The sequence below is a fragment of the Lissotriton helveticus genome, chromosome 9, assembly GCF_964261635.1.
Source record: "Lissotriton helveticus chromosome 9, aLisHel1.1, whole genome shotgun sequence".
In the NCBI taxonomy this organism is placed as follows: Eukaryota; Metazoa; Chordata; class Amphibia; order Caudata; family Salamandridae; genus Lissotriton; species Lissotriton helveticus.
The window spans coordinates 622,845,701-622,859,590 of record NC_136070.1 but is presented as its reverse complement, the minus strand read 5'-3'; the positions used below and the strand labels follow the sequence as shown (position 1 = coordinate 622,859,590).

At 43.1% G+C, this 13,890-nt stretch overlaps 1 protein-coding gene and 1 long non-coding RNA gene across 3 annotated transcripts in view; one reads left to right on the top strand and one right to left on the bottom strand.

The window, feature by feature from the left end:
- Positions 1–13,890, bottom strand: part of LOC144781701 (cytochrome P450 2C16-like) — a 369,430-nt gene that overhangs the window by 32,989 nt on the left and 322,551 nt on the right. The gene's annotated exons all lie outside the window — the stretch shown is intronic.
- LOC144781702 (uncharacterized) lies at positions 4,887–7,126 on the top strand. Of its 2 annotated transcripts, XR_013601053.1 has the most exons (7): positions 4,887–4,946; positions 5,243–5,328; positions 5,416–5,500; positions 5,589–5,655; positions 5,737–5,835; positions 5,945–6,055; positions 6,953–7,126. It is a non-coding gene; the product is annotated as an uncharacterized LOC144781702 (long non-coding RNA). The 2 variants fall into 2 exon arrangements; XR_013601054.1 differs by lacking the exon at positions 5,737–5,835.

The window sequence follows — 13,890 nt, the reverse complement described above, 5'->3', positions numbered from 1 at the left end:
GATTCCTACACAGAGGCACTAGCCAATGTTTCCTTGGTCTCTCGTAGGCTGGGCAAAAGAAGAGAACATGAGATTCCTCCTCCTCACAGTTGCTACAACCGGGGCATATTTTATCCCCCCCATTGGCCCACTTGCACGTGAAGGATTAAATAGGTAAAGTGCCAAACCTCCATTGGATAAATAGCTTTCTTGCCAGAATCGTGAAGATGATGTCCATAAAACTTTCGAAGTAATAAGAATTTTTGGAATCCAGGAAACGTTCAGTTAAAATCCCAATGCGGGGTGCAAGCATAAGGGAGGCAAGACTTTTTTCCCTATGAAGTTCTACAAGTCTTTTCCGGGAAACTCTTTGGCAACCCAACTCAGGAGCCTCCCACAACTCTTGGAGATTCAACCGAAACAATTCCTGCTTTACAGAGGATAGCCATGGAATTTTTCCATTATGATTTAAATTCATAACATGGAGAAGATCTTGCCTATAATGTTTGAGCTCGTTAGTAGACCAAAGCCTATGCCAAAATCTTAATGGTTTTAACTCAAGGTCGTCCGATATGGGAGGTAGACCCGTATCTAGTCGTAGAGGAAGCAAAGGTGTACCACGCGGAAGGACCAAAAGGCGTCTCAAGAAGTTATTTTCAACACTAGACAACTCTTTTCCAGCTTTGAATCCCCACAGCTCGCTGCCATATAGTGCGGCCGACTTGGCTTGTGTTTTGTACATTTCAACTGCAGGGGCTATAGGTTTGTAGGTAGAAGTGTTTGTAACCTTCAAAATTGCCCCGGACAGTTGTGACAGCCTTAACCGTGAACTTGATATCTGTGGATCCCAGGATAAATTCTCATGCAACAATACGCCCAAATACTGGAAGGTTTTTACCCTCTCCAAAGTTACTGAGCTCAGTGTGGGGTTAGGTCTTGTCGTAGGGGGGGGGGGGGTTAAATATCATGAATTTGGTCTTCCCTGTATTGATCTCCAGACCATACTGTCTACAGAAAAGACCAAATCCGTCCAGGATCCGCTGTATACCCATTAGGGATTTGGAGAGCAAGAGGGTGTCGTCGGCAAACATGATAGCCGCCACCCTTCTGCCCGCCAAAAAAGGGGCATCATTGTCCCTGACCTTATTTAAGTGGGTCAGGACGTTGTTAACGTAAAGGCAAAACAGTGTTGGCGCCAAAACGCAACCATGCCTTACCCCCCTTAGGACAGGGAACCTCTTGGATAAAACTCCTCCCCTCCCGCACCGAACTTGAGCAAAATTGCCCTCATGGAGTCTAATTATGGCCTGTAGGAGATGGGTGGGGACTCCCATCTCATTCAAAACCTCCCAAAGTTTTTTCCGGGGCACCAGGTCAAATGCTGACTTCAGGTCCACGAACACCATGTACAGCCTTCCACCCTCAATCCTCACTGATTTCCAATAGAGGAGTAGGAGGCGGAAGATCTGGTCCATAGTGGACGTGTTTTTCCTAAAGCCAGGCTGGAGGGGGCTTAGAATGTCATTGTCCTCCATCCAGTCCAGGAGATGGTCCAGTATGAGGCGGGAAAAAAGTTTTTGAGGCCCATCTATGAGGCTTATCGGCCTATAGTTGGCTGGGAGGAGAGGACAGCCCTTCTTGAAGATGGGAACTATCTCTGCCCCCAGCCAAGTACAGGGGATCGCCATGCCTCGTACAATAGAATTAAAAAGAATATAAAGATATGGGGCCCAAATCTCTGGTTGGGACCTAAAAAGGTCACCAGGCAGTTTATCAAGTCCCGGTGCTTTACCCAGCGCCAGTCTATCTATAGCACTGACCACCTCCCCGAGACTGAACTCCAATCCGTCACCAGGGAGGGATAGAAGGGCGGCGGTCACAGCGTTGGTATCATCAGAACTGTCTTCATAGAGTTTACCAAAATGGGTTTCCCACATGGGGGCTGCAATATTTGGCTCTACTGCAGCTTTGGGTTCTCCTGAGCCAATGTTGACTAGTGACCAAAATCTCCTAGAATCATTGGTTCCAAGGGCAAGAGAGAGGTCCTGCCATCTGTCCCAATCCCAGTCTGACCTGGCCTGGGCCATAACACCCTTGTACTGTCGCCTAAGCTCGGTCACCCTATTCCTATCTATCCCAGCTTTTACTGCTGCAATTAATTCAGTCTTATCAAAAGGATTGTCATTTGTACCCCATTGTGGCACGAACGTCTTTGAATTATATAGCGATATAATATCGTTCTTTAGGAAAATTCGACTAAAAAAGTACTTTCAAAACGAACTAGTTGATTCTGTACCTATAGAACCAGCAACCATTAGACTTCCATCTACATTCAGCCCTTCTCTAGATCAGATAGGACCGGAGGTAGCAGCCTTTGAGTTAGTTGTCCTTAAAAAATTGGAGCAAACACTTCGCTTTATCCCAAAACCCATTTATAATATGGATAGATTAGAACATGCTGCCCTTCATAATCTTGCCTCAGATACATCTATCGTAATCAAAAGTTGCGACAAAGGTGGAGGCATAGCAGTTCTAGACTCTAAAGCATATGAGATGAATATGCTCAAAATGTTAGAAGATCAAACATTTTATCAAGTGGAAAGGCATAATCCTATTAACAAAATAACTAAGGACATACGGACACTAACCACCCAGGCGTTAGAGAATGGAGATATAAACACCAAAGAGTATGATTACCTAAATACTAACGCAGGGAAGACTGCCTGTATTTACGGTCAACCAAAGATTCACAAAGATGAGAAAAATCCCCCATATAGACCGATCGTGTCCACGATTGGTACTCCCACAGAGGGACTCTCTAAATATGTGGACACCTTTTTATGTCCATTTATACCTAACGTTCCATCTTACATTAAAGATACTGGAGCGATGATTAATAGAGTAGAGAGCATCAATTTTAACCCGTCCAGAGATCTCCTTGTTACATTAGACATTGAGTCTCTCTATAGCAATATCCCGATTAGAGAAGCTCTGTCATCGGTCGCATGGTTCATTGACCTCTATTCTGTACCTTGTCCTAAGATCTTTCTGCTTCAATGTCTCCACATGGTGCTCACTGAGAATATATTTGAGTTTGGACAGAGATTATACCGCCAAACCAAAGGAGTCAGCATGGGGGCTTCAGTGGCACCATCTGTGGCAAACATCTATATGGCTGAATTTGAAGCTAGACACATTTACAATGAAGTAGCGCCTTTTTTTGAGTCAATCTCCCATTGGTCCAGATATATAGACGATATTTTTTTTGTCTGGACCGATGGGAGATCATCCTTGGATGATTTTTTAGTATGGTTGAACTCTTGCGATCCTAACCTTAAATTTACTTCTCACATTAGCGCTGAGAAGTTGGAATTTTTAGATATCTGGATCTTCCATGAAGAAGGAAAATTGAAAGTAGATCTTTTTATAAAACCGACTGCCAGGAATACGCTTTTGCATTTCCGCAGTTTTCATCCGAGGAATCAGAAACAAAGCATCCCCTTTTCTCAATTTTTGAGAGTAAGGAGGAACTGCACCAATCTCCAAGACTTCGATATACAGGCAGCAGAGATGAAATCGAAATTTTTAAACCGAGGCTATCCCCACAGATTAGTACGAGACTCTTATAAAAGAGCTCGATACTATGACAGAGATTGTTTGCTGAGATCTAAGCCCCCAAAAGAAGCGAACAAATTAGTTTGTATCACACGGCACTCCACAGTAGATGCTAAAGTGAAACAAGTAATCAACTCCTCATGGCACATTTTAAACAGTAATGGTACAATCAAATTGGAAAAACCTTTGTTTGCCCATAGGCGAAACAAAAATATTAAAGATTATATTGTCCATTCAAGAATGAAAAACTGTGTAAATTCTCAACATTCAGCACAGAAATCTTTAATAGGAGACAACCCTGTAGAAGGTACCTTTCCCTGTTCCAGTTGTAAATCTTGCGCCAATATTCATGCAGGTGCATCGTTCACTCATAATGGCTATACTACTAGCGCCAAAGGGATGTTCAATTGCAGAACTTCCAATGTTATATATTTTCTGGAATGCCCATGTCGGCTAGGGTACGTTGGCGAAACATCTCGTGCCATCCAGACACGACTGACTGAACATCGTTCTGCGGTGAGAACTAAAAAAACAACAGCACCTATTGTGAAGCATTTTTTAGACCATGGCCATGGTCCTAATGACTTCACGTGGCGCATACTAGAAAAAATCAATATGAGTGACAACAAAAGAGGCGAGGCAATACGCAAGAAGCGTGAAGTCTTTTGGATTTTTTCTTTTAATACATTCCGTGAGGGGTTAAACAGCGAAATTCCATGGGAAAATGCGATTTTTTAAATAGATAGCGTCAGAATAAAGCAAAGTGATGATAAATAGCCACTTGAATAGTTGCGTTCCCGTTATCTACCATTGATTAGCTGTCAAGATACATGCATGTAGATCTTCAACTAAGTTGTTGTTCTTTATGTATTTATATCTATAATTTTTTCTGACTGGCTATTAGTGCCCGAAATAGAAATTTCATGTGGGGAATCATAGTTAACTACCTACAGCGAATAGTAGTGGAGAAAACAGTAGAGGGAGTTAATTTTAGTTTGAATAATCATTAGTGTAGTCTCATTTTGAGCCGTTTTCGTCTCCCATGTATATATGTATTTTATAGATGGGTAATCCGTGTTTCAGAGAGAATCCAATGTATTAAATCATGATGGATCATCTATTTCAAATAGTTCATATAGGAACAGCTGAGCAGGTCACTCCGTTCCGAAGTAACTAGCAGAGCAGTATGTTTTCGAGCTTCATTACTTGAAGCCACGTCATGAGCAGCCTAATGAGACACCTAGTAGTCTATTTAAATATGCGCGCGCAAATGTCTCGACCCTCATTATCATCACAGAACTCGACGGAGTCAGATATCCGCCTCCATGTGGTTTCTAGACATCAAACGATAGGTATGTACGCCATAGACGCCGGCTCCACATTTGTTTCTCGGTTTTACTGAGCAGTCGCTTGCTTTAGTCAATATTATATTCACAAATTATTTAAAGCGCGTTTCATTTTACACAAGAAGTCCAGCATGCTCATTTTACCTAACAGTCGTATGCATCGGTCTTCACTAAATGACTAGCCATTTAGAACATCATTGCGTTTCCGATGAGAACTCTAGCATGCCCGTTTATTTTTTGCTAATTAGCCGCTACGTGTGCAGGACCTGCGGTTCATATATTATTATTCTGTTAATTGGCAGGCACTCCTTGAGAAGCTTTCAGTGTCTTCATGCGTTTTGATCGCCATCGTGCGAACACATTAATAGTCAAAGAGCCTACTCTGCAGGTATGTTAATTAATTTTTAGTTGTAGTAGAGACTGAGCTAGGACGCCTGTTTTCAATCACGAGTAAGCAAGTGTTTATTTTATTTAGGCTTGAAATTGAGCACGACGATTCAGCAAATTCCTGAATATCAGACCCCATAACAATATACGTTTGAGACTCTCAAAACCACCGGGTAAGAACATATAGGGTAGTACTAGCTGATTTATTGCTCTCTCCTATGGCCATATTCTAAAATCTGTATCTCACTTATCCTATTTCAGATAATTTTTATCTTGAAAGTTTGAACCAGTCTGTGGAGGCGCTGCAATTTACAAGCTCTGTGTGCAGGTAAGGAGCTCACATAGGAGTATTTAGACCCGATAAGCCCTCCTTATACATAGATAATAAGGCTTTTTTCATTTCATATAGGAAGTTCGGGTATCTGGGCAATAGAAGCCAAAGTGCCATAGTGCAGAGGCCTTTGCATATTTGTCTATTACAACACAAATTGCAAATTTAACAGTTTAGGTTAGTGACATTGTCTGTGAATTTAATAAATATTTGCTGGGAAGATAAAACGAGTATCAGCCATGAGATGTGGGACTAATAAAAATTATTTTGTCATTATTGATTATAGAATTGTGCACGAATTCACGCAGCAATTCTATTTTTAACCAGCATATGGATCCCCATAGTGTGAAGTGCTAACCACTGTGGAGTGAATCGTAGCTTTGTTTCACTTTGTTAGGTAAGTGGAACCATTTCTTGAGATATCTATCCCTGCAAATTAAAAATGACCCTGCATACCTATAAAAATATCTATAAATGAGACTCGAGTAATCACTAGAAGTGTCCGTATATGTGGCAATAATATAAGAGACTCCTAATAACTTGGTCTTGCCAATAGTAAAAGCAAACACACTGGTAGGAGGGAATCCACAGACCCTCTGCTGTCTATTTTCACGCTATTTTTCATCTTCCTTTTCTGTCAGTCTACTCTTCCTCAACCTAGACGGCATATATGGATTTAGCTGGGAGACATCACTGTATTCATTGTTCATGAGAGGCCTAGATTAACATGAGAATTATTAACGGGCAGAACACCAACAATTTGGTAATAGACCGATAGAGCGAGTCTCGCACTAGAAACAAATATCTAACTTTTATGGTTGTTATACGGTCAATTATTGGCATCAGAATTCGAGTGTCTGGAATATCCATAATAATCATGCTGTTTAGACATCTAGAGACCTAGGTTGATAAGTGCTAAGTCAATACAGTGGCAATGTTGTGCAAAGAATTCATTGGTCAATAGTGGCCATCAGAAGATTGACGTAGGGAATGGCTACATATTGTATCAGTTACAGTATCCATGTCTGAAAGTTATTTAGAAATTAAGTAACGTTCTTAGTATAAGAAAGCTACAATAGAGGTTATATCATGAGCATGTTCTTTATGCTAATTATGTCATATCATCAGCTCTGTTCACATTATATTAATTTAGGACCCGGTTGGCAGAACATCTGTTTCTAGGTCAGAAATTGAATTATGTATATACGTGATTTGTTAATATGCTTGTATTGTGTAGTTAAAATCATAATGTATGATTATACTGCATATAGTGATTATTGTTTTTTATTTTCAGGTAGTTGTAAACTGTCTTGAGAAAGGCGCTGGCCGCCGAAACGCGTCGACACACAACTCATTCATTTATGTTCACGTATTTTTTATGTATATATACTTTCTAAGGATGGTATAGTTTTAATAATTTATGCTAGATACATGTATAATTTTTTAATGTGATTGTAATAAAAATTGTTACGACTTAGAAACTGTTCTGCAGCCAGTGTTGGTCTTTTTAAATATTGTCTGATATATTGAAATACTGCCTAGGTATTGTTTTTCTCAGATTAATTCAGTCTTGGCCTTCTTACAGTCTGAATTATACCAGGAGGAAGTTCGGGTCTTTTGCTTACACATCGCTACCTCCGGGTAGAAGACCTGACCCAAAAGCCCCACTAGCTCTTCATGAATTACAGCTAAACTCCTATTAAAGTCTTGGTGATTGGGTTGATTAATTAAGTTGTCCAGTTCCTCAAATTTGGGCAGTACTAGCTCATACATTTTCCTATTACTTTCCTTCGAATTTGACAGTTTCTCCCATCTTACCCTACGCCTGTTTGACGTAAGTACCAGATTACCTGGTTCTTCCCTTATTTCAGAGGGCTGAGGGCAGGGTACTAATACAAAATGCACCAGATGAAGTAAAAGTGCATTATGGTCACTATCGGTACGCACGACTACATTGAAATCCTTGACCTTAGGCCACAAGCTAGTGTCTACAAAAATGTAGTCTAGTCGCGACTCATGGTCCTTCCTATTAAAAGTGCATTGTGAGGGGGTATCTGAAATAGTTCGACCATTACATGCTCTTAATGCAAAGTTTAGGGTCAGGGACATAATTTGTACCGCGAGAGGGGACCAAGATTTTGGGTGGGGGGATTGACATACCGGAATACCCCAATAGTCATCTTCGGCCGTTAGTGCCCCTTCCTTTAACCCCGCCAGTGGTTCAAAATGACAATTGAAGTCTCCACCCATCACTATCTTGTGGTCAGCTGGTAGCCGACCCAAGAAGGACGAGAGATCTTCAAGTGTAGATGACTCCTTGGTTGGGCCGACGGGGCGTGAATAAACATTTATAATTGCCAGCTTGGGAACGCCAGGCCACTTCAGAACAACACACTGTATGTCCTGGGAGAACGTAGATATATTCTCCACGGTGCATCCAATGTGACTAGCTACCCATACCGCCAAGCCACCCGAGGGCCTTCCCTTGCCACTCCAACTCACCTTAATTTCGAAAATTGCGTATCCCGATCTTGACATGGGTTCCCTAGCCCAAGTCTCTTGGAAGAGGCAGACGTCACTATTAAGTACTAAGGAGTCCCATTCATCCGTAAGTAGTTTGTTGACTATACCTGCAACATTCCATGACAGGACCTTCAGGGCTCCAAGAGGAGCTTTGGATTTAAGGCCCTGTGTCCCAACATTGGCATAATCATTTCCCACATGCGGAGTAGGGGACCCGGGAAGAAATAATGGATCCTGATTCGGTGGGACTAAAAGTAGTGAGGTCATGTCAGACCAGGCCTTAGGAATCTGTGCATGTAAATGTGCACTGTCAGGGGGAGTATTATCTTGGACCCTCATGCAACACGAAATTGGATTAACTGTCAGCACCAAATTATCTCCACCAGAGGTGCTGACTGCGTTCTCTCCCACGTTCCCTTTATCTTCCTGCACATTGATAATTAAACTGGTCTGTTTGCAACAATTAAGCTGCATATTATTAGTATTGCCCCTCAAGGAAGACAAGGGGTTACAGGAGGTACCCATCCGTCAATCGCAAAAATCGAGTCCAGAAAAAGCTTCAAATCTGTTTTTAACTTCCAGAGGAGTAAAGGGAAGTAGATGTTCCATCCCCCTTAATTCAGATGTATGATCCAACCTCCCCAGGTTACTACCATAGCCCCTTTGAGGAACCGTTTCCCACCCAAATGCATTCTTGGGGGCCATAGGACCAGACAACGAGGGCAAATATTGATGGTTGGAATTTGGACCAGAGTTGCCCAACTGGACAAGGGGTAGCCAAGGACATGACATGGGGGCCACTAGAGCTCTCGGATAGAAGTAGGTGAGGTCGCAGGGCATGATAGATTTACCTAGGTTCCCTGGCATCCAACTCAGTATGTGCCTAACTGCTTCAGGGTCTCTAAAATTGACCACAAGGAGATCACCCTCAATATCTTTTTCTCGACCCCCCAGCCAAGGTAATCGGCGTACATGCACAATCTCCCCGTTAACATTACCGGGGAGTGGTCTATTCAGAGTAAGCCAGTGCATGGTTTTGTTTTTAAGCTGTTGGGGACCTTCTCGCTTGTCAGGTTCAAGAGTAGGAACACCCGTAAGCACCACCACATAAGGAACTGCTTCTGGGGGTAGTTCAAATTGTCTGCCCCTTCGATGTTCAACTCTAATTGGGGATACCCCCCCTCTAACCTGCCTCGAAGTTGTTGCGGCCGAGCTATTTCTCCCCTTCGGGATGGCTCCAGCAGCATGCATGGCTGGTCGGGGTGCAGTTATCGAGGAATTAGGCCTTTGTAAATTTCGATTCACTATTTTACTAAGTGCATTTGGCTCTTTAATAGTGTCAGATGTGATAGTGGAGGATGCAACCACAACAGCCGGGGCGAGAAAAGGGTTATCAGGGACTTTCTGTTGTTCCGGTTTACTGGAAATTGCCATTTCCAGTTTCCCCAGTCTTTGCTCTATACCCAATAATCTTTCTAAAATTGGAGAAGTATATATTCTGAATAAATGATCTAAAAAGTCAGGAGTGGGGAAGGGCGACTGAGAATCTTTCATTCTGCCACTCAAAGATTCTATACCATTTGTAGGGGCAGAAGGCAGGGGGGATGTTGATATTTCTTGAATGGTCGTAGAGATTATTTCAGGTCTTAAGTCGTCCCTGGGTTTAGGAACAAGAACTGAATTCCCCCCTTTCCCCTTACCGAAATCTGAGTGACTAATCCTGCCTTTTTTAAGTGAGCCCCCCCCCCCCTCTTCCTCCTTTTAATAGGCGGTGGACCATGAACTTTTAGGACCTCAGTTGATCTAGGTTTATTTCTTACAGACAGTTTGGCTGTACAACGGGCAACAGAGGCGACTTCCGAACCTGCGCCTAGATTATCCAGAGTTATGGAAGAGTTAGTAGGGGTGCTATTTGTGGCCAATGTTAGAGAGGGTGAAGGAGAAATGTCTCTTAGGAGTACCGGGATACCCTGAGTGGCAAAAGGATCCTCAATTAAGGAGGCCACCCCTGGACCAGGGGATAGGGTACAAGGGACTGTTGTTGAAGAAAATCTAACTTTACAGCCTTCAATGGAACGACGACGTTCCACCCTTCTTTCGGCCAGTGCATCTTCCCTATCTAAATCCGACGCGGACTTTTTGAAGTAATTGTCTAAGGGGCCCTTATTAGGATTACCACCCACACAGGTTACAAGAGAAGAGTCCATGGTAATAGCTATAGAGCGACTAATCAAAAACCAAAGTAGATGGAATCCAGAGAGTTTTTTCGTAGAAACACTAATAAATTTACGATGTTAGCCCTACCAGGAAAACAAACAATAACCGGATAGAGTGGAAAGAGGTGAAAGGTCTTAGTTTAGTAGAGCCACTTCAATATAAACAACCAGCAGCAATATTGCCGCACTAAACAAAGAACTGCTAAACGAGGTTGGCAGTAAAGGAAAGTAAAGGGCCCCAACCCAGCCTCCCACAGCCACCTAACGGCCACACAACGGCCTGCCCTTTGCCCGGGCTGCGACCCGCGCGCATCCCGCTTGCGCGTGGACAAGCGGGGTTAAGTAAATAGGGGGAGCGAGAAGGGCGGGAAGAGTCGCAGGTGCACTGATGGCCAGGGCGCTACTCCTGCTGGGACTCGCAGTCCCGCCCTGACAGCCCAGCAAGCTTCTCCTCCACACTTCAGGGAAACAAGGCAGCAAACAACAAAGTTCTTGGGTCCCCCGTGTTAGCAAACCAGCACAGCGTCTCTCAAAGATACACCCAAGGCACTTCTTGGGTCCCCCACTCCTTACTGTCTGGTACTCGACGTCCTGGCTCGTCTCCACCTTTCCTCCGTCCTCTTCTCCCTTTCCGCCGGTAATCTGGGCTTCTACGGCAGGTTTCCCACCGTCCTTGGGGTCACTGGATCAGCCCCGTGGCAGTAGGCGGTGGTTGGCCGCGGAATGGGTGGGTAGGCACTCCTGGCAGCTCTGCTAGACGTTTCCAGATCTTCGGGAGCGCTTCAGGAGCTCCGGGGCACCAATTTCGAATCTCACGCGAGACGCGTGAGATTCAGCACCCCTCCTTTTCCCGCGCACGCGAGATGCGTGAGCTACGGCACGCGTCGCACTTTAACCGGACAGTTTCAGGCACCGCTGGGTAGATGGAAGCCCCAGGTGAGCTCCCCACTTCGCCCCAGGCAGGGGCAGCCGGGCACACGCCAGGGAGCACCGGCAGTACGCCGTGCAGGGCGGAGTCGCGCAAAGGAGCGGAGCGCTCCAGAGGGCACGGTAAGGCACGGCAAGGCACGGGCGAGGGTTGGGCCCCCTCCGCTCGTCGCCAGAGTGGTGGGCTGGAAGCAGGTAGTGACCTTAGGCCCCGCTACCACGGGCGATCGGAGCCGGCAGCAGCAATGACTCAGCCCACGCTTACTGGATAGACTTTGATATTCACTCCTGTACTATGGGTGACTATTTGTATGTATTAAAACACTTACTCCAGCAAACAGTAATTACAATGTTTTTTTTTTAAAAGGACTGCTTGTATGATCCACAATCCATTTAGAATGGGTAATGAGGCATGTTTTGCATATGTCATTCACAATTTAGTGTTACTCTTTTAATACAATTGTTAAATTGAGCTTATGTGGATATGGCACCAAACACAAAGGTCCCCCCACTCTCTACCAGCTGTTTTAGATGTAAAGATGAGAAGATAGCTTGCATTTAGGTCTCATTTGTTAGATAAAAACCCATATGTAACATCTATGTGTTATGAGGTGTGCTCTTGCCCCACAATTGAGTGTATTCGAGAACTCAGGAGACATGCTACATTCCATGTTTTCCAGAAACATCCAGTGTTCCCTATACCAATGCTAAGTGACAAAGACCTCTCACTTCTTTGTTGCAGTTAAAAACTACTACCAGCTACAGACAAAGAAAGCTCCCTCAATTGTAATCAACATAATCTTAACAATACACACAAAGAAACAGGTACCAATCTATCTAAAATTTGACACAAAGAAGACAACAGACGACTGATACTGACTATGATTAACAGATCATTAACATGAAAATATGCACTATTTCTCTAAAACCAAACTAAATGCAGTTGGACGTAAGCAATGAGATAAATGCTACAATTAAGTGAATATGTGCAGCTCCTATTGAAGCACTGGCATGCCTGAAAGCCAGCAAGACAACTTGAAAAACCTTAGTGGCAGAAGTAGGCCTAGCATGACATATACATATGTTCACTACTGCAGAAAATTCAACATAACTCTTAAATGACGGTGAATACATTAGAGGCCCATGATAAGACCCAAACATCCATCCTTGTAGCCCAGGGGCCTAACGAAGATCCAACAACATTTCTCACTGAGAGGATTGACAAAATCAGAGAAAACCAACTTCACACTACCTGATCGGTATTTGCCAATTATTGCCCCAGTGAACTAGCACCCTATCTAAGAGGCCATAATATGAAAATATGATCTGACCTATTGAAAATTGCTCTCAGTTTTTATAACTGATAGGAATAGTCATTTGTCTAATTGTTTATTTTTTAAATATCCTGGCTATATGTTATTGTAAACCACAGTAACAATTTTGAATAGTATCGGTGATAGACATCCCTGGTCATAAACACAAAATATGATATAATTTATCTTGATATTCTTATGAGAAAAATTTGAAATACGTTGCTTTGTTAACAGCTTCCTTGGTTCTTAATTGTTTCTCATAAGTGATGATTGATTATTTTAAATGAACTGAATGGTAAACAATGTTATGTCTAATGGTTCAGCCCTAGACACTAACTACTGCTTGACTAAAGCATTTCTAGAGATCTGTGGCAAACTGAGGGTCACACATATGTATTTAAGCCACACCATAGTTTAAAAACCACATTTTGGAAAGACTTTTAACAGTTTAAATACCCGGTTGTGTGAAGCATAGGGTGGCATGCCAGTTTAAAACCTCAATTTTGAGAAGCGTAGAGTGGCATGGCACAAACATTTAATGACTAGGTACAGTAGAAGGGATTTGAATATTTCAGCAGTGGCACCACTTTTGAGTAAGGTATAGTAGGATCCTTATCTGTGAAAAGACCCATTTAGGTCTTGCCTGGGCAGCGCTTGTGCTGTCTCTTCGAGACATGCTGTATTCAGGTATGCACTTTAAGCTTCTCCCATTGTATGTCCATCTTTTCAATTGCCTCTGGTTATTATTTTTTTACAAATGCAGTCTTTTCATGCATGAATAGGCTTAATAGTCCCTCCTTTTAACTGTTGTATCCTTCCATGAGGACTGCCCCTGCTACATGTGTTCTTCCTTTCATTGTTATTTATAGTGCTCTGAGTGCACTCTTTCCTTAATAGGTCTTGTTTGGTGGCTTGCTGCTTCCACTTATTAGAGAAGGAGGTTTACACTTTAAGTCATGTGCAAAATCTTTATTTTAGCACAGCCCTGCTTTCATTTTTAATTTAAGGATTGGCAGAACTGAGTGCTGCGCTTCTACACACAGCAGGTAGGTGTGAGCCTGGGGCGCTGTTAGCCATTTACTGATTTCCATCTCATTTTCATTATTTACAAGGGGCACTTATATGGGTGTGTGTGTGCGGCCAAGCGCCTTTTATCAGCACAACGCCCGTTTCACAGACGCCATTCTTCATGGTTCATGAAGCTCAGCTAGCACCATGCTGATAAAAGAAGGCACAGACTCTTTAAGCGCCAG